The sequence below is a fragment of the Pinus tabuliformis genome, chromosome 1_2, assembly GCF_031772625.1.
Source record: "Pinus tabuliformis cultivar Carrire ecotype Pingquan chromosome 1_2, CPIR1, whole genome shotgun sequence".
NCBI classification, from domain to species: domain Eukaryota; kingdom Viridiplantae; phylum Streptophyta; class Pinopsida; order Pinales; family Pinaceae; genus Pinus; species Pinus tabuliformis.
Genome location: NC_142298.1, coordinates 377,340,760 through 377,363,512, shown reverse-complemented (window position 1 = coordinate 377,363,512; position 22,753 = coordinate 377,340,760). Strand labels below are relative to the sequence as shown.

Genomic DNA, 22,753 nt, shown 5'->3' with positions numbered 1-22,753 from the left:
TTTATGATGGTTGGTTTTGTATGTATACTTGATGTTTTCTGGAGCTTATGTGCTTCTGGGTAAAGGACCAGTGTACAACATTTTGCTATTCATTTTTGTTTATTTCTCCTGGCTAACAAATCTAGTGAGGGTGAAGCCAAGAGGGTTGTGCTTGATTTGCAAATCCTATGTACTCTTTTGATTAGATAATACAATCCTTTTTTATTAGCAAAAAAAAAAGTTAAATGAAAAAGAAAAATAAATAAAATAAATAAAAAGATTATAAATAATAATTTAATAAACCATTTTTATAAAAATATTTATATTATTAAGAAAAATTATTAAAGTATTCATGTGGAAACAAAAAAATGAATGAAAAGCCCCCAAGGATGCAGTTTGTTGGCCAACGAATGTATTGCTAAGGCATTCGTGTTGTTGTGCAAGTCACAAGTTCAAACCTCGACTTACTCGTGCATCGTGCTTGGGAGTAGTGCAGTGGCACCTAAAGTTATCACGCAAGTACAAGAGTCGATGTGTTACCAATTCCAACAGTCATTTAAAAAAAAAGAGTGAAAACATTTTTAATAAACTTCACTTTAATAGATAAAATATGAGAAATTTTTTTTTATTATTTTCACAAATAACATAAAATTAATAAACCATCATAGATTCATCTTAACTCTCGATCTATCAAGCATCGAGGGGGATCATATGTCTCAAGGTGCAAACCTCTTTTTTGAGTGCAAAACTTGAGGAAAAGTTTGCACCTCGAGGAAAAGTTTGCACCTCGAGAGATTTGATCTCTCTCGGTGCTTGATAAATCCGGAGTTACGATGGATATAAGTTGGTTTCAATTGTGTGCGTCCAAGGAAAATCTATCGAAAATATGATTAATTTTATTAATAACATGTAAATATATCTAATATTAATATAATCATTTTAAATATGCTAAATGTGTCTGAGATTAATTTGGTCATTTTAATTTTAAATTTACTTAATTACCTCAATTTGTTGAGATGATAAATATTGTTAATAACTTTAATGATAAAAAAAATGATGAAATAAAAATTTTCAATGCAAAGTGACAATGTAATAGTGTTAAATAATAGAAAACGTGAATAATAAAAATATAGTCAATTACAAATAGTCTTCATTGCGATCAATCTCAAACTATTTTCTTCTACTATTCTTATTGTCACCCTAGTTCGTTTTGTCATCTTTTCATATCGATTATATGAAAAAGATAGTTGAAATCGTAAGTCATTTAAATCTTTAGCTCAAGTTGTTGTAGTAAACATGATACTTTGTCTCTATTGCTCTCCAATATTGATAGGTTGAATTACTATAACACAAAAATCAATGTACATTGTCAATATTTTTTGTGCTTAAACTGAAATCAATGCACATTGTTAATCCAATCACTTTAAAATTAATGTACCATCATACATTTAACTACATCAAATCAAAAGTCAACATCTACACTGAAATCAATGCACTTAATGCAAGCAATCAAATAAGATTAAAAAAACATATACACTAAAATCAATGCATCTAATGTAAGCAACCAAATAGGATTAGAAATCAACATCTACACTCAAATCAATGCATCTAATGCAAGTAAGCAAATAGCGTTAGACACCAACATCTACACTAAAATCAATGCATTTAGTGCAAGCAATCAAATAAGATTAGAAATCACCATCTACACTCAAATCAACGCATTTAGCGCAAGCAATCAAATAGGATCAGAAATCATCTACATTGAAATCAATGCATCTAGTGCAAGCAATCAAATATAATTAGAAATCACCATCTACATTGAAATCAATGCATCTAGTGCAAACAATCAAATAGGATTAGAAATCACCATCTACATTGAAATCAATGTATTTAGTGCAAGCAATCAAATAGGAATATAAATCTACATTTAAATCAATGCATTTAGTGCGAGCAATCAAATATCATTAAAAATCAACATCTACACTAAAATCAATGCATCTAGTGCAAGCAATCAAATAGGATTAGAAATCACCATCTACACTTAAATTAATGCATCTAGTGCAAGAAATATTCTTCCCTCTCTGCCCCCTCCATCTATATCTATATCTCCCTTCATCTCTCCTTCTTTGTCTCTCTATCTCACCCCCCCAAACACACACTCTCTCACTCCATATCTATCAATCTCTATCCCTCACCCTCTCTCTCTCTCTTCTTCCCTCTCTTCACCTTCCACCTATATCTATGTGTCTCTATATTAACCCCAAAACATACACTCTTTTTCTCCATTATATCTATCTATCCCTCCCTCCTCTCCCTCTTTCTCTCTTTCTCTCTCTTCCTCTTCTCTCCCTCTCCCCGCTTCTCTCTTCCCTCCTGTTGTCTTCTCTCCCTCTCTCCATCTTCCTTATCACTCTCTCTCTCTCTCTCCAACTCTATTACTATATCCCCCCTCTCCATCTCTCTTCTTTGTCCCTTTATCTCACCCCCAAACATACACACTTGAGTCTCCATCTCTCCCTTGTCACTCCCTCTTTCTCTCCACTTCTCACTCTCTATGTCTTTCTTCTTCCCTCCCTCTCTCCCCTCCAACTCCATCTCTCTATCCCTCCCTCTTTCCTCCTCTCTCTCACTCCTTTTCTCTCCTAACTACCTCTCTCTTCCCCCGTGACTCTCTCTCTCTACCCTCCAATCCTCTCTCTTCCCTTTCTCTCCTACCACCCTCTCTCTTACCATGTCTCTCTCTCTCTCTATGTTACTACATCCCTCCCTCTCTCCCTCTCTCCTTTGTCTCTTTAACTCACCCCTAAACATGCACACTCTCTCTCCATCTCTCCCTTATCACTTCCTCTCTCTCCACTTCTCACTATCTATGTTTTTCTTCTTCCCTCCCTCTCCCCCTCCAACTCCATCTCTCTATCCCTCCCTCTCGTCCTTTCTCTTTCTCCCTTTCTCTCCTACCTCCCTCTCTCTTCCCCCTTTTCTCTCTCTCTCTGCCCTCCAATCCTCTCACTATCTCCCTCCCTCTCTCTGACTCTCTCTCCAATTTGAAGTGATTATCACAAGGCGTATTAATAAGAGGTCACATGTGTGCTTAACCAATTTAAAGCAATTATCTCAAGGCGTATTACCTCAATTTGAAGTGATTTTTTCAATAATGTTTAGAGATATGTAGTTACTAAACTTTTTCACATTGTAACGTCTTCCTCTATCGATACATCAGAAAATGGATCATAAAATTTTGTTGTAGAGCAATGCCCTCTATCAGTATATATCGGAAATGAGTGTATACCCTCTTTATGCAAACGACATCAATAAAGACGGCAAGGGCAACAATAGAGAGCTTCTGTAATTTCTGAGTTCAGGTTTTTTGCCTAAAAACCCAAAAGAATAGTTTGCTAAGACAAAAGAACGGTTTGCCTGAAACCCAATATAGTAAATTTGTTATTACAGAGAGTCGGAAGGAGAAAAGGCTATAGGAAGGAGCAGGTACAGATAGCATTGTCCACCTGCCTAAAAGGCAAGGTCTTCTCTCGCATCCAATATTCTAGAACACAATTAAATTGTTTGGCTTTTTTTTGCACGACCGAAAAGCAGGCAAATGCCAGTGTACGCGGGATTCTACATTGCCCAACAGGGGAGCAGTGGAGGCCGGGTTCTAGGCATCTACTGCAAACAATAACAACAAAGGCGTAGACCAGGAAAAAAAGAGAGGATGCACACTAAGTTTTGACGAATCAACTATATAACAACTGAAGTAACAATCCTTGTTTGTGCAGTGTTTTTACAAGACCTATGATGGACTTAGACATGGACGTCAATCAATTCCTTTAAATCTTTCAGAGCCTCCATCATCGCCTGAACTTGCAGTGATAGTGGTTAAGGGTCCATGAAAAAACCATGGAGTCGAATTTCTCATTCTGGACAGCCCAAGTAAAACAAATGCTGCAAAAAAATGGAATTTCTGGAAACTAAAAACAACAAGCTCTGTTTAGAAATACACACCCTCTCTACCAGAGTTTCGGAGGTGGAAGGGGATAATTTATGCCTTAAGAAGATATTACATGAAAAAAAAGAGCATGAAAATATCCATCCTCCAAATGATATGTTGCATGCAAAAATTCTCGACCTTAAAAGCAAGCAGGAAGAAATTTGATCCCAACAAGCCACCTTCAAACAAGAAATTGAGACACACATCATTTCTTGGGCACAAGTGGTTCGGGTAAAGGATAAAACTCATACCCCTCTTGCAGCAGTTGAGGAGGTGGTGCAAGAAAAACTTGTGGATGAACACACTAGACGAGCAAGAGAATTGAATCTCAAGGTGAGAGGTCTCCCCTTACCTCACTCCTCTTTGGATCTTATGGAAGTGGGGCCTAGGTTCCTTCAGGATACCCTTAGCGTCCCTAATATAGCTCTGGACAGAGCTTGGTTGGACTATGACTCCACTCTCTTCCTTAGGTTTGAACTGCATCTGATCGATTCTGTGCCCTCAAGGCTAAGAGGAAGTTGTTTCTCTCCCTACCAAGATTTTCTTGGATGAGGACCTCACTCGAGCACAAGTTGTGGAACTTAAACAATTTAGAGAACAGGTTATGGCAACACAACTAGCAGGGAAATGGGCAGTGATTAATAATATTCAGGCAGTGATTTGGGACTCCTTCCCACCTGGGTGGGAAGCCCGAATTGGAGGTTCCAAATGACGAGCCCACTTGGGGAGATGATAGGGTACAGGCATCTCTATCCGTTGTTTCTAGTTATCGTCGAGACTTTTGTATGATGCTCTCAAATCAGCGAACATCCTCTTCGTGACCGAGACTCATGCAAGCCCTGTTCGACCTCTCCTAGAGATAGCAAATTACTATTGGTTTTCAATTTGCAAGCAGGAGACAAGGAGCTCGAGAGGGGTCAGAGGATCAGGTGGAGTTGCTTGTTTGGCTAGTGACTCACTTTGAAACAGGGTATCTTTGGTAGCCGAAGATGAGTTTGCCAAGTTTATGTGGATTCAGATTAGCGTCGAAGTCTCTCCTCTGAGGGACATCTACATTGCAGTTTGTTACTTTCCCCCAGCCTCTTCACCATTTGCCATCCATAATGGCTCAAATGGGGACCCCTTTATAGACTTGTACATCGACATCACCCAGTACTCTGTTGTTGGGGAAGTCATCCTCCTAGGTGACTTCAATGCTCGTACTAGAGATCTCCAGATCCCTCTCCGTGATCGATTAGAGGATGTGTTTTGTACCCAGGGGATAGATCCAGGTTCAGTTGGGTTTCACCAAATGTAAGATGATGCTTTCGGGTCCACTACAGTTTATGGTAAGCATCTATTGTAGTTGGGGGAATCACAAGTTGTTAATTTTAAATGGTCTACCATGTTTCCCAGACTCCAACTTTTTTACATGTCAGCTATATGGTAGGGGTGCAAGTTTAGTTGATTACATCGCTAGCCATAACTTGCTCCCTTTTATTCGCCATCACTCGGTCTCCCCCATCCCCCTTGTTGATCATGCATTTCTTTCCTTCTCTCTCATGTTTGACTGTCCCCTTCCACCCCATCCTTCCCCTCGAGGCCCACCTCGAACCACCTTTCGATTTGACGAAGGCGACCCTGACATCTTCTCCTCTACCCTACGCAAGATGCTCCCATCAGAGACCCAATTCTCCTTACTTGATTCTGCTTCCACTAAATACACCCATCTTTCATCTGTCATTTGGAAGCAACACTCAAATCCTTCCCTCACTCCACTCGTTCCACTTCCATCTCCCGAAAAGTTGGATCTTGCCCCATGAACAAATGGTACGATGACAAATGCAAGACTCTACATCGAGAACTTTGATATGATTTCACCCACTCTCAACCCTTCTACCTTGACCTCAAAGCTTCTTACCATCGTCTCCTTTGTCATAAGAAACGACTCTTTGTCTCTCATAGAAGACAAGAATTTTATGCTCTCCTTGCCCACTCCCCTAAACAATTTTGGCATACCATCCTTCCCCACCACTCCCCTCTTCCATCTGACCTCGACCCTACATCCATGTTCTCTCACACTTCCAACCTTTATGATATTTCGAGGCAGGGCCAAACTCATGTTACCTCCCCACCCCTTTCTCATTACCTATTCTTAGACAGATATTAAAGAGGCCATTTGGGTGATGAACAACATGAAAGCAATCGATGAGGAAGGCTACCAAACAGAGTTCTTTAAACACAGTGTACATGCTTTGGTTAGCTACTTGGTTGATCTCTTCAACCATGTAGTCCGTGAAAGTTTTCTACTAGCATGGTCACACCACATCATCCATCTAATCCACAAATAAGGCTCGAGCTCAGATCTCAATAACTACAAAATGATCATGGTGGGCCACACTTTCTTGAAGTTGTATGCTATTGTTATACATAAGAAGCTCTCAAGTGACCTTGAGCAGAGAAAACTCAGAACTAGGGGGCAGGCAGGTATTTGACCATCTCATCAGAACATTGACCACATCTTCACCCTTTGCGTCGTGATTGATTAGGCATGACATCGCTCTTCAAAAGTCTATTGTTGTTTCGTAGATTTTCGAAAAGCTTTTGATTCTATTCCGAGGGAAACCTTACTCCAAAGACTCAAGTATATTGGCATCTTGACGACCCTATTGACAGCTATTACGCGCCTATATGAGCCTGTCCTTGGTCGTCTTCGCATGGCTCACGAGATGTATGATTTCATCTACAGCACTATTAGGTTAAACAAAGTTGTCCATTGTCCCCTACCCTATTTGGGATCTATATTGATGAGTTGGAGACTTTTCTACACAAGCATATAGAAGACACTAATGGTTGCCTTCTTCACCAGGTTTTGATATCTATTCTACTCTTTGTTGACGGCGTGGTCCTCCTCTCCTCATCTACAGAAGGATTACAAAGGCAGTGGTATGCCTTAGCTCTGTTTTGCAATCTTCGACAGTTGACAGTCAACCTGAGTAAAACCAAGGTTATGATCTTCAATGGGGTGAAAAAAACTTCAAACCTTCACTCCCTATTCAGAGGGGAGGAGGTTGAGATCACCAGCACATATACGTAATTGGGGGTGCAATTCTCAAGTCCCCGCTTCAGTTTGCGATTAGCGCTTCAACCTCGGATCAACAAAGGATATGGATCCTTACCTCTTCTCGAGAAACAGTGCTTTCGGCATCACTTCCAGGACATCTCATCCAAGACGAGCCTCATGGACACCTTGATCCGTCCCACTGTTCTATATGGCTTAGAGATTTGGGGACCATCTTTACTTAAGTCGGATTGGGCTTCAATTGAGAGATTCTGATTCTTCTTCTCCATTGCATCATTAGATGTAAACAGACATTACCTCGGTACATCATTCTTGCAGAGTTTAGAGCTCAGCCCTTTCGGCTTGAGCAGTCTTCAATTTGGTTTTATTCGTGCTATTGTAGCGTTTTTGGTTTTGATAAGTTAGCATCAATTAGTCAAAAAATTAAAATCATTCCAAAAAATGTTAAGTGAAGATATGGACAAAAGGAATATTGAATCAAAAAAGTGTTAGGGATATTTTGATGAATAAGTCCATATCAAATAAAATGTTAGAATAGATACCCTAAAAAAAGAAGGCAAAAATAAAAAATGTTAGATTAGAGAAAAAGAAAAAATAATAAATTCTGAAAGTGTTGCAAATCCAAACGCCACTACTCTCAGTCAAAGTTCATTTTTGCAAATAAAAAGTTGTGTGCACATTGTTTAAACGTCACACTAGTTCATACAATCTAACTATACAATTTAATCATAATTGGATTTGATTTAAATTGTTTGTCAATAGGTAGCAAATAAAATTGGCTCAACAGTTTAATCTGAGCCAATGGAAGCAATAAGCAGATAGAAGTAGATTAAAAATTAAAAAGAAAATGTTGAGTTGTTAGTCTAAATGCACTTGGGTGACTAAGATTGAAAAAATGTTTGGAAAGTAAGGGTAGGTAAAGAAATGAAATTGGAGCATGATAGGGTTTTTATCCTAAGTCGGAACATAGAATACATGTGTATATGTTGATTGATTTTAATTAACAATAAATTGTAAATATCAATGTCATTTGTGATATTTGAACTTTATTCATTCATTCACCATACCCCATACCCTTCGCATGTCACATCTGCGATAACTCTGGACCTCACCATCGCTTTCCGCCCTGTCACATTGAAACTTGTTCACACCACACTCCCCCGAGATCTGACAGTCTACCTCGCTCCTCGACCCTCCTTTGCCGTCTGAACTTTATCGGGGGGGTCCGAAGTCAGCAATTTTGGCAACCTCCCTTCAAAACTGCTTTTCCTCCATCCTAATCTTTCGGGTTTAAAATCTCGAAACAACTTACCACCTGCACTTACTCCCGAACGTGGTTTTCATTCGACCGTTTACTACCACTCCTATGTCATCATCCACGCCCGACCCATGTCACTTCCTCCATCCATTCAGTTGCTGCCTATTTGTTTGTTATTCATTTAATTCCCCATTCCCGCTCATACATCAATATTCCCTTGATCCGTTAATAAGCCTCGTTGGAGAATTAATGACAATTTATCCATTGATTAACAAACCCGCTCCATGTTTTTCATTATAAGCCATGTTTTTCACAAAAAACTGTTACACAGTGCATTCTCATAATTCGCTGGATATTTGAAGCTTGTAGTAAAATGACAGATTCATCATTCAACTGAATTTTCAATTATGTTCAGAACCAAGCCGACATCCAGGTACACCTATTCCATTTCAGTTACTTTGTTTTTCTGTTATTACTGTGTTTTAGACCAATTCTTCCCATTTCCATCAAGTTCAACTTGCAATTCACTTAACAAAATGCCTCCTAAGGGAAAGGAAATTGCAGAAATCCCAAATCCCCTCATTCATCCACAAGTTGACTTCCATCATACTCCCCTGGTCGACAGAGACTGTAAAATCATTGAGTCTTCCTCTCAATTTGATTTATATGAAATCTACTGCTGGATGGAGGATCAGCTAGTTGATCAAACAGATGAAATAGGACTTTGGGACTCCCACCTTCCTCACTATACACAAAGCACCTAAATTTGTTAAGAAATGCCATGAATCCTATGATCCCAATCAAAGAGCTATCATTTCACTTACTGGAGAAATCCTTTGTTTCATCAATGCTCATATTGAATAGATGTCGCAAACCCCAACTATTGCACCAACCCATCCTTTTTCTCATGAAAGCCTGATAGAAGCCTATCAAAAGCTAGATTTCACTAAAAGATCTCAAACTCTTGAACTTTTCCTAGTTGTAGATAGCCCTCTGCCTAAGAAAAAACCCCCCTATGATTCATCCATGTTCCCAAATAGAACCAAGCAAATCACCACTATTATTTCTTATCTACTTGGTTACAATTTTGATCAATATGTAAATAAAGCCATCATAGGTTTCTTGTCTATCTTTTTTACTGATTCCAAACCCACTGTTCTCTATAATTTTAGCCAATTTCTAGTTGAAGCCATCCATGAACCATTTGTCCAGTTTAATACTGAAGAAGTATTCAAGTATGCTTTAGTACTTGTATATCTTTTTATATATTTTCAGGGAGATAAGTTTCCATTCACCTTGCAGAAGTTAGATGAAGAAGGCAATCAACAATCAGTGATATTTTGGACTTCTATGGGAATGAAGGAGAAGAAAAATTTTATATATAAACAGTTCATAGAATTGTTTTTTCATCCAACTATTAATCTTATGAGCAACGCTCCAGTAACAAGAATCAATGATGAAATTGTGAAAGTATTGCAACTGGTTGATCAAGCCACAACAGGAGATTGGTATCTTTACCAAAACTATACAAAAATCAAAGCCTATGGCCATGAGCTTACACCCTACAAATTTCTTAAGTACCTCCTTATCAAAATTTTTGCATTGAAATATATTAAGCAAAGGTTAAATGCAGATGAAGTACATTTTATAGCTGCAAAGAAGAAATCACAATTCAAGCTAAAGGCTCAAGTTGGTCCTTTCATCTGTAACACTAGAGCAGCAGGAGAAGAAGTAGACAAGTTATTGAAGGAAATGAAGTTTGGTCTCAGCTTTACTTGGTCTTATGACCCAATGGGAGTAATTTCAAAACTTAGGGTTGAAAATAAGTTTACTACATACCACCACACAACGATGCCTGAAATAGAGCAATACAAAATCAGTTAGAATGGAAGGAGAACACCCTTCAAGACGCTGAAGAATAGGCAATGTCTACTTCAAATGTACAAACTCCACTTGCACAAGAAAACACAACTCAACGAGGAAGGGAAGAACAGTGATCCCCACAACTGAAGCATCAAGCTAGGGCTTTAAAATTGTACATAGAAAGAAGAGACCTAAGATCTCTATGAAGGTTAGTGCAACAAATGAGCTACAGAAAACGACATTTGATGGACTTGGAGAGACTTTTCTGTTTACACGGTCTAGTGGACAATCTACTTAATGCCCCACTCATTCCACTACTTCTCAGGAACAGTGGGTGATTCAGACCAGTGGAATCAGTCAGAAGGACAAAGAAGATGATATATTTCATGTCTTCAGTGAAATTAAGAAGAAGAATGAGGAATTGAAGTTGAACACTTATACTCAATTCTAGAAACACTCCTCCAGCTCTCACGCTAGATTTCTTTTAGTCTTTAACTCTAAAAAAGGTAAGATGCAAATGGCTTTCTTACAAGCTCAAATTCCAAGTAAACCTCCTTTGGGTTTAATGTAAAAGATGTACATCCAATTGACCAAATTGAGATGCGCAAACAAACTGGCCAAATGATTTCTTCCACTTCAACTCACACTGCATGAATTTGTCAAAGTTGCAGGTCACCTTGGCCAATACACAGTCACAGCGCAAGTTGGAAAAAGTTTCCTCACTGACAAAGGATACCAAGATCAAATCATTAGAAGATCTGGTGCTGAAGATAGGATATGATCCTAAAAATATAAATGTTCTAGAAGAACTTGTCAGGAAGAAAAATGTTGAGCTCTCAGCATTAGGGAAGCAACTTACACTGCCAGCTTCCGAGAACCCAATAACCAAGGACATTGAAAAAACCAAGACTCAGAAATCTGACATGATGAAGCTCATCATGGAACAAAATTTGCAAATAAAACAGATGGAGGAGCAAATGGAGAAATTGGTCAAAGAGAAAGAGGAAACTGTGAAAAGGGCTCAACTTCCAATGGATGTAGTTCCTCTTTCAACAGTCTCTATAACCAAAATTTCAAACAATTACAGACAATTCACATGCAGCGGAGTTGCAGAGGGCAAAAAGTCAAATTGAAGTTTTGTAGAAAGAAATCAAAGAATCTTCCCTTGGAAACAAACTAGATTTGGCAAAGGAGATTTTATGGGAAAAGATTACTGAATCAGTCAAAGATATCTAGCCTTATATCAAAAAAATCTTTGATCAAAAAGACTTGTTGGAGAAAGCTCAGGAAGCTATTGAAACTATCTCCAAGGTAATTGAGGACATGCCAGAAGTTGCCACTAAAGTAATGAAGTTTCTGAATTCTAAAGACAACTATGAGCTTGAAGAATTAGGCATAAATGACCAAACACCCATACTTGAAGCGAAGAAAATCATTACAAAGAAAATATTCATTCTTCAATTGGAGGAAAAATGCAACAACGTTAATGTCATAGTTCAACGACTTTTCAATAGGTTAGAACCCCTAACTAGCAACGGTTTGCCCTTTATGCCTGTGATAAACGACAAATTAATTCCCATTGAAGATTATGTTCGAAAGCTTATAGAGATAGGTACCAATGCAGCTTCTGTTTCAAACATTAGAGATGCAACAACACCAAGGGTTGTGTTGAATGCACTCAGAGATGCCTTTTTCATTCTAAATTAGAGATATATTTTCAGTAAAACCCACTTTTACTAAATATACAGAAATAGATGAAGTTTACCGAGGTAACTAAGTTATCTATCCCAGATAAGAAACGCTAGGAACAACTAACTAATTTACTTGACTGAAAAGAGGATCAAACACCATTCAGTGTTTCCAAGAAAGGTCATCAACAATTCAACAGTTTTCAACTTTTCCAAGAACAGTGATCAACAGTACAACAATTTTTAGCTTTTCCAGGAATGGTCATCAACAACTCAACACCAAAATAGTAACAGATCGACTATCAATTTATATTCCTGATTTTGTATTGATCTACTTTTGTAAATTTCTTTAAGATATTTTCTTAACTCTAAGATTGTATAAATAAGGGTTGCACCCTTGAAAAAAACATTTGTAAGCATTAAATGTACTTGGCTTTTTCTGAATCATTAATACAAAAGCAAAGGATTCTGAATTTTGATTCATACAACGTTGTGTTCCCTCTAAGTTTTCCAATTTTCATTCACTGTGTCCTTTCTTCATATTCTTAAGTTTTACAAAGATAAGTAGGAATAGTTGTGTTTCAATTACTCCTACAAGCTTTTGAAGTGATCACCTTTAAATTGTCTGCTTAACTAATTCCCTCTAAATCATAAAAATCATCAACATCTTTTGTAATCTTAGGCATATTCTGTTAAACTTTCTAAACATTGTTTGAGGATTTTCTTCCTTATGATTATTTAATTTTCTATTTGGAAATTGTAATAGTCATATCATCTTTCAGTTTCTACTCATCACTAAACAAGCTATATCATTGTGTGGATTTTAATAGTAGCCCTCTATTTAAATATTAATACTATTCAAAAAGGTTAGACATGACTATTTTAAATCTGTTTCATACATTGGTCCTCCAAAATTAAAACAAAACCCCTCAAACAAATATTTTAGATGCCCTTGCATGATAATTGACCATTATCATCTCAAAAATACAACATGTGCATTGTGTCCGAGGACTTGCAGACTCGATAAAGAGTAGGGACCGTTACTCTTGGCATATTGCTCTTCTGAGACTCTTTCCCATTCGACTCCCTCGGGTCGAACTAGATGTTGGTTTACAAGAGTTTCAAATCTCTTATAGAGTCAGTGGGTATTCAATTGGATTGTCTCCCTCCTTTCCAATATTCCTTGGATGCCACAGTTCACCTTCTACCTACTAGACAAGAGTTGAACAAGATCATCAGGGAGGACAGCAGTTCGTCCAAGTCACCTGGGTCAATCCTCTAGGAGGGTTGTGCCCAAAGATGGCCTTCTACATTGAACAATTCATTATTCAACCCCCGTATATATTTCACCACTGGATGCATGCTCTTCGCATTCCTCTAGGCCGGTTCATGGTAGGTTCTCATAGACTTCAGATAGAGACAAACCACCAAATTGATAGACCAAACAGAATCTACCAGGTATGTCATTTACAAAAAGTAGAAACCGAGGTGCACTTCATTTTTGGATGTCCTCTCTACTACAAGATCAGAGGAAGGTTCCATTGCTTGTTCAAAGACTTTCAAACAATCGCATACTTTTTCAGGTATCCCAATGAGAGATGTTTGGCCCTATATAAGAGGCTCCCAAGTTCCGAGCGCATATTCTCCAACCTCCCATCAGATCAACCCCACAAAGGATCACGACATTTTTCAAGGTACACATTTTTCAAGGAACTACCTTCAGATAGTGGCACCAAGAGACGATTAATACCATTTCATATCCAGAGTCTAAATCAATGTGAGATCTACCACACGAGTTCTCAATAGCAAACCCATCTCAAATCCATCCCTGGGAGACAGACTAAGTCCTCCAAACCTCAATAGTGCACAAACTCCTCCACACAACAATTTAATGGACAATCTGCACCTCCCACTGGCCCTTCATCAAGCCAACAAACATTGTAGAGTTTTTTCAATGTTCTTCACTCAACCTTACGTTAGGAGAGATGGGTCTAATCCGCAAACCCAATAGCCCATGTATCTTCTCTGTCAGGGCATTCCATACATTGTATCTTTTATGTTCCTTCATTGTACCTTTATATTCATGCATTGTATTTTTTATTTTTTATAAGAGACCGTTTGGTTCTCGCACATTGTATGGACATCATTGAGGTCATTGGTTGAACAAAAATATAATTATCCTCTCTCCCACTCCTTTCCCTATCTCTCCCCATCTCTCCTCCCCTTTCTCCTTTAGTTTATCTCCATCTCTCCCTTGTCACTCCCCCTATCTCTCCACTTCTATCACTCATGTCTTCACTCCCCCTATCTCTCCACTTCTATGACTCATGTCTTCGTTCTTCCTCCCAATATATGAGTTAATATAATATCATGATATATTATAATATTCAAATTTAATAATGTGTTAATCCTAAAATTATTAAATTTAATAATATAAATATTATAATACATTAATATAAATATTAAATCTATTAATAATACTAATATTAATTTGGCCCATGGTATTTGGCCTATAGACTTTCACTTAAATAAAATAAAATAAAATTTAGCATTCATAAATATAAAGAGGTAAATGTAAACCTCTCAATCCTCCCCCTCTCTCTTCATTCCTCATCTTCCCTCTTTCAATTATCTCCATCTCTCCCTTGTCACTACCCCTATCTCTCCACCTCTATCACTCTGTGTTTGTTCTTCCATCCCATGTATATCTAGAGTTAACATATACCATGATATAATAATATATATTATAATATAATAAATTTAATATTATATTAATTCAAAGTTATTAAATTCAATTATATTATTAGTTTGTAGGGATGAAAACGTATGTGTCGAGGTATAGCTTTGGAAATGCTGTTGAATTTGCGCATTTGCTAGGGATGAAAACTTAAGTGTCGAGGTATAGCTTTGGAAATGCTGTTGAGTTTGCGCATTTGCAAGGGATGAAAACTTAGTGTCGAGAGGTACAATCCTCTCTGCCACACAGCCAGAGAAGATGTTACAAGCAGTCAATTTCATGGGGATGAAAACTTAGTGTCAGGTATTTCATTTCACTATCATGAAATTGACTACATTGAACAATCTCTCTACCAGAGCCAGAGAAGATTTGTAGCACACAGCCAGAGAGGATTGTCACAAGTAGTCAATTTAACAATCCCCTCTACCACACAGCCAGAGAGGATTGTCACAAGTAGTCAATTTAACAATCCCCTCTACCAACCACACAGCCAGAGAGGATTGTCACAAGTAGTCAATTTAACAATCCCCTCTACCAACCACACAGCCAGAGAGGATTGTTACAAGTAGTTAGTCAATTTCATTGTAGCCAAATACGCAGCTATGTTTCCACCCATAGTGAATGAGCCAACCACAACAGCAATTTCAAAGTTCCTCAAAGCTCTGTGTCGTTGGAGAAAAGCAGCAACTGAATCAATTTCTTGATTACAGTAATGAACCAATATTTCGACAAGAGCTGTCCCTAATCTCTCTAACAACTAAGTGAAGAGAATTTCTTGATCAATTTCTTGAATACAGTAATGAACCAATATTTCGATGAGAACAAAATTGTCCCTAATCTCTCTAACAACTAAGCGAAGAGAATCTCTTGATTACAGTAATCAACCAATATTACAATCTCTCTAACTTTAAGCGAAGAGAATTTTCTGATAATAGTAATGAACCAATATATATTGGATTAAGGAAATGACTGATGTTCGATAATCTTGGATTAAGAAAATGATTTAATGTGCGAAGCCAATTCCATGGGTGATTTTAGTGTATTGTCCACTTTTCAGACATATACTGATATTCCAGGAGGAAATTCAAGATGCGTAAAATATGGGAGGACCTATACAGCTTCCATGGGTGATTTTAGTGTATTGTCCACTTTTAAGACATAATGACATTCCAGGAGGAAATTCAAGACGCGTAAACCATGGGAGGAAATATCGGCATTCCTATAGAAATATTGCTCGCTGGTTCCCCCTCCTTGGAAACCACAATGTTATCACCAAATTGATTCAGCTACTATGTCTCCAACCAAACTTACAGAGCTTTGGAATTTTGTTGTTCAGGTGGCACATTCACCACGGATGAAACCTTGAGTCTCCACGTATTTCATATTCTTCTTCGATTACAGTTGTAAGAGAGGAAGCTTGTATTCCTATTCAATATTGGTTCGGTGTTGGACCCCCTTGGAGACCACTACTGTTATAACGAAATTAATTCAGCTGCTGCTTTTCTCCAATCACGCATACAGAACTCTGGAAATTTTGCGCATTTGCTAGGGATGAAAACTTAAGAGAGCCGAGGGATGAAAACTTAAGAGAGCCGAGGGATTTGGCTATATCATGAAATTGACTACGTGTAACAATCCTCTCTACCACACAGCCAGAGAAGATTGTTACAAGTAGTCAATTTCATGGTAGCCAAATACGGGGCTATGTTTTCATCCATAGTAAAGCCAAGCAAGAGCAAGTCCAAAGCTCTGTGTCTCGTTGGAGAAAAGCAGCAACTGAATCAATTTCTTGATTACAGTAATGAACCAATATTTCGATAAGAACACAATTGTCCCAAATCTCTCGAACAACTTTAAGTGAAGAGAAATATTTCGATAAGAACACAATTGTCCCAAATCTCTCGAACAACTTTAAGTGAAGAGAATTGCTTGATAAGAGTTGAATCAATATTTCAATAGGAACACAGGCATCCCTAATCTCTCTAACTTTAACCGAAGAGAAAGTCGGGATAATAGTAATGAACCAATATTTCGATAGGAACACAGGTGTCTCTAATCTCTCTAACAACTTTCTAATCTCTCTAACAACTTTAAGCGAAGAGGAATAGATGCTGGTCAGGTCGAGCATAGCATGTACCCATTACACAACATCATACATGACTAATCTTTGATTAAGAAAATGACTAATCTTTGATTAAGAAAATGACTGATGTTCGATTAAGGAAATAAATTAACGTGCGAAGCCAATTTCATGGGTGATTAGTGTATTGTCCACTTATAAGACATACAATGACATTCCAGGATAAAATTCAAGATGCGTAAAACATTGGAGGAAGTAGAATTAGGACGTAAAAGGCAAGTAAGGCAATTGCAGAAAAATAGATTCATCACCTATGCTCGGAACAAACAAATGATGGAGCCTCCTTTAATAGACAAAGGATTTCCTTGACAGTGATCACCCAAAAATCGAGGTCAGGTAAGGCCAGGAGAAGCGAAACATAACTCAGAACACATTCTTACTACGACCACGTATGGGATCAGCCTAATGTCCTCTGCTCACAATATAGGAAGGAAACCATTGCATTTTTTCAGATACTCACAAATAGCATGTAATTAGCTTTCGGATAGAGCTCGTGTAACGAAACTTGACCTTTAAAGCTTCGGTTTCAAATTTCCAAGGAATATTAAGCCACTCAGATGAAATAGCCTACAAACACATCTAGGGAGAGACAGAATAGCAAAAGCAGCTTGTCAGTTATCAGGGCAATAATAATTTGGGGAGTTTCAGAGGATGCCGGAACCTCCAGCATTGTAGAATTATTAACTACAATCTCAGTTTCAAGTAACTAGATCACCTCCGTATAGTACATACATGATGTAATCACAGATAGGATTGTCAGAAACAACGTTATTCAGGAACTAGAATGTGTAACAGAAAACATTATAATCTTATCAGTGTTCTTATTAGCAATCCTGCTGGTAACATTTTGTCTACTCGGTAAAGAGTATACAAGCCTTTTCATTATACAAACATTTTGGTGTTCGTTAATACATGGCTATATTAAACGTTGATGCTATAGGCAGCTGAGTTACTGCACCTCTCAAACATTTCGCCTAATAGAGGCTGAGAAAAATACATAATCGATCAAACAAATTAGATAATGGAAAGAAAGAAAACTGAAAATGAAAGCAACCATAGAAAAGGGGAAATAGATACAGCGTGAATCTTGAAGAGCGAGGAGAAAGGGCGAGACGAAAGAACAAAAAGAAATTCATCGGAAATAAAACGAATTAGACAAGGACCAAAAAAAACCTGAAAATAATAGTAACCGCAGAAAGGGGAAAATAGATCAAATGAATCTTGAAGATAGAGGACAAAGGGCGAGACGAAGGAACAAAAAAAAATGCAATGGAAATAAAAGAAATTAGATAACGAATAAAAAAGAAAGTAAAAACCTGGGAATAATAGCAACCGCATAAAGAGAAAAACAGAAACAGAGCGAAACTTCAAGATAGTGGACAAAGGGCGAGACGAAAGAACAAAAAGAAACGCATGTATGTGGAGTTTCCCGGGCCAAGAACACAGAGTAGAAAGCCGTTGGTCAGAATGGCCACAAGAGAGTTTGTTATAGCACCCAAGCCATTGCATCAGTGGACATGTTAAAGGCCATGATATTGGTAAAAGGGTGCATCATAAGAGACGCAACTAAAGCTAATGCTCAGACAGCCAAGGGTTGTTCGTCAACTCCTTTTGGATCAGAAACTCTAGTCCATATAACTCTTTCCTCACTGCAATAGCTTCAGAATCCTCTAAACTCAAGCAAAAGACACGAACCATTCAAACAAACAGAAAGCAAACATAATCATAGACGCAAATTTAATTTTAGCTGGATTAAAAACCCCAAAGAGCACGGTTAGGACTCTAAAAGAGGACATAACAATGAAATTCACCTGTGCCGCCCACCACAGACACGAAGTCTAACACTCCGTCCATGAACGCCTCTGAACCAGAAAGCTAGTCGATACTAAATGCCATTGCGCTTTGATCCTTTTGTAGGGCAAAATTAGGGTTCGGCCGCATCCTTTAGTTAGGGCCGAGTTTAGGGTTTTTGCGGCATCTTTTAGTTAGGGTTTTGGCTGTATCTTTTATTACGGCCTTCGGGGATTTAGGTTTAGAAGTACGTGCACCTTCAAAACTTGAGTTTTCACACCGCAGCATAAAGTTGTGTACCGCAAGTTTGGGATTTCATGGTTGTGTTTTTCTTCTAACATAGTGTAAAACTTATCTTGTTTATTACGCAACTCAAATTTCTTTATTTTGGGTTAGTATAAAAGGTAAAATGCACGGAAATTAGTGGTACCATAGATTATATTTAGTTTTGTGGAAGTTAAAATTTCATTTCATTAGTTCGGTCAACGCAAAATTTTAACAATATTATGGCACTCAAATTCCTTTATTAGTCTAGCCAAAGCAATTTATTTTTTGTATTCAGGGTTCTGTGATCCATAATGAATTAAGCAAAGTCTTTCCATAGAAATCGCATAAAAGAAATTTTTCACTGACAAAAAGAACAAAGGGTTCTATGATCCCAAATGAATTAAGCAAAGTCTTTCAGTACAAAACGCATAAAAGAAATTTTTCACTGACAAAAAGAACAAGTGGTTCTGCATTCACGGTTCTGTGATCCATAATGAATTAAGCAAAGTCTTTCAGTAGAAATCACATAAGAGAAATTTTTCACTAGTTCATTTGGTCCTTTTGTATTCAGGGTTCTGTGATCCATAATGAATTTTTGTGATCCATCATGAATTAAGCAAAGCCTTTCTGTAGAAATCACATAAGAGAAATTTTTGACTAATGAAACAAACAAATGGAACTTTGTATTTAGGCTTCTGTGATCCATAATGAATTAAGCAAAGTCTTTCAGTGGAAATCACATAAGAGAAATTTTTGACTAGTTCATCTGGTACTGCGGATGAACACATGTGTGGTTCATCTTGCCCCCTAATGATGAACACAGTTGTTTGTTCGAAAGGTGACCACCAAAAATTTATCTTATTTGATTTCTACCAAAAGGTTTTGCTTAATAGATTTATTTGTTGATCATTATTAGTTTACCATTGACCAATACAAGTTATAATGTTTAATTTGGAAAACAAGTATTTATTTTTAAATATTATTGAAAACATTATTTTTCAAGCATTTGATTAGACCATAACTTGAAGATTTTATTGCATTTGCAACACAATGCCATGTGGATAAATGCCTTGGATTTTTTTGCCATAATTTCAAGATGCAATTGCAATATTTATGCCATGATTTTTAGATATTTTTAAATTTTTCATGTTAAGCTTCATAGGAAAACCACCTTAAAAGAAAATCCTTGAAAATAGTTGAACTCACTTAAATAACATATTTACCATCTACTACGCACTATAATTTAAGTGTATTTGCATAAAAAATGAATAGGAATAACAAGATGTAAAAACTAATTTTTCAGTATCATATATCATGATGCAACTGCAATATTTATGTCGTGATTTTTAGATGTTTTTAGATTTTTCATTGTTAAGCTTCATAAGAAAACGACCCAAAAAAAAAATCCTTGAAAATAGTTTAACTAACCTAAATAACATATTTACCATCATTAGTTACTAGGCACTATAACTTATGCAAGTATTTGCATAAAAAATGAATATGAACAACAAGATGTAAAAAATAATTTTTATATATCAATTTGCAATCTTTGTGAAAACATAATTTCCACTTGAATAGCAAGGACTAATTTCCACTTGAGTGGTTTGTTTATTTTGATGGTGGATTAAAGTTACTTGTGCTTTAATTTTTTTTTAATTGATAATTTAATTGTTTAAAATATTTAAAGAAAAGTTTTCATTGGAGAGGAATTATTACTTCAAACATTGTTTTTATTATATTTAACATCAAATTTATAAATAAAGAAAATGATGATATGAATGTCTTTTATTTTATATTAGATTTTATATATAATATTTATTTTTTTTAAAGTTGATGGGTTATTTGGGTGATTGGGAGGGAGCATGATTTCTTCTCCATTCTACCTAAGTTCAATTTCAAAGGACACGTTTGGCCAGTTGTGATAAGACTTGAAGAGTAGGCATTTTCTCTCATGTGATGTTTTAGCCCTTGTTAGGTCAAAAGTTATTGGTTGATGTTATCCCTGTTGATATGGGGTAGCATTGGATGTGCTCTAGCCATGAAATTTGGTGGAGAGGTTGGGGCACATGAAATCTCCAATACCCAGAAAGGGTTTGGGCAGATTCTAAACAGATCAAGAGATATTAAAATAAGTAGTATTTTAATGGAGTCCCTCAGTCTAAACTTAGAGAAAATAAAATATTAATGTGTATATAATATGAATCTATATTAGAGTGGTCCAAAAGACATGGATCAAGCCAGATCTAATCTTAGTCGTTGATTAGGGACTTAATCTCAACCGTTGAGATGTCAATAGGAAAAGTATAAGAGGAGGCTTGAGGGTCACTTGGAGAAGACACCAAAGTGATCAGTGATTCTATTCTCTAGAGCGGGGTTTGCTAAGAGAGATAGAATTAGTGATTGGGAGAGCAGTTGAGGGGCATTGAGTACAGAGCAACAGAGAAGGCAAAGATTATGTCGAGAGAGCAGCGCAACAGCCAAGGAGAGTGACGCAGAGCCAATAGGGCTCACGCAGGGCCATGCAGAGGCAGCCAAGTGTTGCGCAGAGCACCAAAGAGGCCAGCGTGTCTGACGCAGAGGCCCAGAAAGCTGATGCAGGGTCTCCTGGGGCTAACGCAGGCCAAGAAACGCTGACGCAGGGCCAGCGTGAGACAGAGAGGGGCTGACGCAGTCCAGATTGGGCAGACGCTGGGGTTGCAAAGCAGTTTTGTGCTGAGGAGCTGCCGGAAAGATTTTTCGGGGTTTCAGCTAGGAGATTTCTCTCAAATTGTGAGGTATAGCTGCTAAGGAGATTCTTTGTTGGGTATGTTAGTTTCGGCACCCAGATTGTACTATGATATTGCTTAATAAAAAAACCCTCAGATAGTTGCACTGGTTTTCCTACATTGCGTTTTTCCGGGGACATTGGTCCAAAAATAATGGTGTCATGTGGTGTGTTCGTTCTTGTTTTTTTTAGTTGTTGATCTGTAATATGTTGAGCATGCATTGGTGTTTATTTTTAGTATTTACTTTGTAAATGTTAAGTTATGGTATATTCTATGCTTATAACAGTTTACTTATTTTTCTTATTATATTCCACAGATTAGCAATCACATGTACATAAAGTAAAGTGCAGATAGAACATTAAACAATCAACAGAAAACAAGCCAAGACAAGAGATATAAGATGTGGCAGCTAGCTAGGGACAAACCCCACAATGTGTGGGGAAACCCTTTGATCAAATCTTCTTTTATCTTCAATAATTCAGCAGAGAGAAATAGTACAATAAATCTGATTTATATTAGCGATAGCAAACCCTAGATCAGCAGCATCAGCATTAGTGGTTTCATCATCAAACTAGGGCAGACGATATCTCACAAATCGACCGTCGGATCGGCTTGATTCCACCACCAAAAGTTGTGGCTTCCAGAGGAGGTTCATATGAACCTACAGCGTAGTTCAGATGAGGAGATCTTCTAGTCCATGCAGGTCAAACTTCACTTCTGCAGTTGCAGCTTCAGTTTCAGTAGCTTCCTTCAAACTAGGGCAGTTGATATCTTGCAAACCGTCCGTCGGATTGACTTGATTCCACCACCAAAAGTTGCGGCTTTAAGAGGAGGTTCTGATGAACCTACAGTGCAATTCAAATGAGAAGATCTTTTAGTCCACACAAGTCAAACTTTACTTATGCAGTTGCAGCTTCATTTCAGCAGCTTCCGGCTTCACATGTGTGAGGAAGAGACCCTTTTTCTGCGTAGTAGAGAAGAGACTATTTTCTACGCAGTAGAGAGAGAGAGATGTGATGAGATGAGTGTGTCCAAATGAGATAAAGTCCTCCTATATTTATACACAACGTTGGTGTTTGAATAGATGCGACTGTTAGGCTTCTGAGCCTACATGAGTTGTAGGTCGGCTAGATAATAATTCCATAATCAAAATAAATTCATATCTCCATGAATACTTTATCGGAATTGGATGATCTTTATATAAATCCTACACCTC

General features: G+C 37.5%; 1 long non-coding RNA gene and 2 other non-coding genes across 4 annotated transcripts; all 3 read right to left on the bottom strand.

The window, feature by feature from the left end:
• Window positions 1-1,072: 1,072 nt before the first annotated feature.
• On the bottom strand, window positions 1,073-18,723 carry LOC149205946 (uncharacterized). Of its 2 annotated transcripts, none has more exons than XR_016252516.1 (2): window positions 18,526-18,723; window positions 1,073-1,321 (listed from the first exon to the last, which is right to left on the bottom strand). It is a non-coding gene; the product is annotated as an uncharacterized LOC149205946 (long non-coding RNA). The 2 variants fall into 2 exon arrangements; XR_016252515.1 differs by lacking the exon at window positions 1,073-1,321 and adding an exon at window positions 17,504-17,698.
• LOC149205948 (small nucleolar RNA snoR80) lies at window positions 18,126-18,254 on the bottom strand. Its single transcript, XR_016253162.1, has one exon. It is a non-coding gene; the product is annotated as a small nucleolar RNA snoR80 (small nucleolar RNA).
• LOC149205947 (small nucleolar RNA Z157/R69/R10) lies at window positions 18,286-18,373 on the bottom strand. Its single transcript, XR_016253169.1, has one exon. It is a non-coding gene; the product is annotated as a small nucleolar RNA Z157/R69/R10 (small nucleolar RNA).
• Window positions 18,724-22,753: the final 4,030 nt, after the last annotated feature.